A 2,059-nucleotide genomic window follows, 5' to 3' on the forward strand; every position below is an offset into this window, starting at 1 on the left:
ACAAAAACAAATGTGCATGGGGCAACCAGTGGCGCTGTTTCAACGAATGCTGATTCCAGCTTTAAGGATGGTAAAGTTAATAATTAGGCTGTGGACGATGTATCAAACCCCCCAGACGCAACACAGATACAGTTGTCCTTCCCAACCGAGCTGCAGGACAGGAATGAAACTGCTCAGGGATGTACCCATACGACCAATACTTATTTTAAAACATCTAGTTCAGTGGCTTTGATGGGATAAAACTGACGATGGATCAACAACATTGTAGTTACACCACAATAATGACCTAAATGACAGAGTGAAAAGAAGGACGCCTATACAAAATAACAATATTCCACAACATGCATCCTGTATGCAACAAGGCACTAAAGTAATACTGAAAGAAAATGCTAAGGAATACACTTTTGGTCTAAATGCAAAGTTATGTTTGGGGTAAATCCAACACGTCACTTAGTAACTGGCTCCATAATTGCAAGCATGGTGGTGGCTGCATCATGCTATGGGTGTGCTTGAACGTGATGGATCTGAGCACAGGCAAAATCCTATCCAAGTATTCATACCCCTCGACTTGTTTCAAATTGTGTTGTGTTACAGCCTGAATGCAAAATGGATTAAATCGTTTTTTTCTCTCACCCATCTACACACAATACCCCATGATGACAAAGTGAAAACATGTTTTTAGACAGTTTCGCAATTGTATTGAAAATGAAATACAGAAATATCCCATCCTGATAAGTATTCACACCCATGAATTAGCACCTAATCTATAGTTTTCATATGACTGGGAATACAGATATGCATCTGTTGGTCACAGATACCTTAAATAAAAGGTAGGAGCGTATATCAGAAAACCAGCCAGTATCTGATGTGACAACCATTTGCATCATGTAGCGTGAGACATCTCCTTCGCATAGAGTTGATCAGGCTGTTGATTGTGGACTGTGGAATGTTGTCCCACTCCTCCTCAATGGCTGTGCGAAGTTGCTGGATATTGGCGGGAACTGGAACACGCTGTCCTGCAACTGTCAGAGCATCCCAAACATGCTCAATGGGTGACATGTTTCGTGAGTATGCAGGCCATGTAAGAACATTGACATTTTCAGCTGCAAGAAATATTGTACATATCCTTGCGATATGCGGCCGTGCATTATCAGGCTGAAACATGAGATGATGGAGGAGGATGAATAGCATGATAATGGGCCTCAGGATCTCGTCACGGTATCTCCGTGCATTCAAATTTAATCAATTGTGTTTGTTTTCCGTAGTTTATGCCTGCCCATACCATAATCCTACCGCCACCAAGCGGCACTTGACATCAGCAAACTGTTCGCCCACAAGACGCCATACACGCTGTCTGCCATCTGCCTGGTACAGTTGAAACAGGGATTCATCTGTGAAGAGTACGCTTCCCCAGCGGCCATTGAAGGTGAGCATTTGCCCACTGAAGTCGGTTACGACGCCGAACTGCAGTCATGTTAAAACCCCGGCGAAGACACCTTGCACTAAGATGAGCTTCTCTGAGACGGTTTCTGACAGTTTGAGCAGAAATTCTTCGGTTGTGCAAACCCAGTTTCATCAGCTGTCCGGGTGGCTAGTCTCAGACAATCCCGCAGGTGAAGAAGCCGGATGTGAGATCCTGGGCTGGCTTTTTTACACGTGGTTGTGAGGCCGGTTGGACTTACTGACAAATTCTCTAAAACGACTTTGGAGGCGACTTATGGTAGAGAAATTAACATTCAATTCACTGGCAACAGCTCTGGTGGAAATTCCTGCGTCAGCATGCTCCCTCATAACTTGATACATCGGTGGCATTGTGTTGTGTCACTTTTTAGTGTAATAGTAACCTGTGGTTAACCTGTGTAATTGGTAACATATGTAATAGGTAACCTGTGTAATAGGTAACCTGTGTAACATTGTTCCTACACTAAGTATTCAAAACCTTAACATTTTCACGATGAGTTCCAAATACCTCTAACGGTCACCCAAGCGTGAGTTGTTTTATGCACGTGATGTCAGAATGCACTCACTGTTCCAAAATGTGATTGTTACGCCACAGGAC

The sequence above is a fragment of the Salvelinus sp. IW2-2015 genome, linkage group LG17 (assembly GCF_002910315.2).
Source record: "Salvelinus sp. IW2-2015 linkage group LG17, ASM291031v2, whole genome shotgun sequence".
NCBI classification, from domain to species: domain Eukaryota; kingdom Metazoa; phylum Chordata; class Actinopteri; order Salmoniformes; family Salmonidae; genus Salvelinus; species Salvelinus sp. IW2-2015.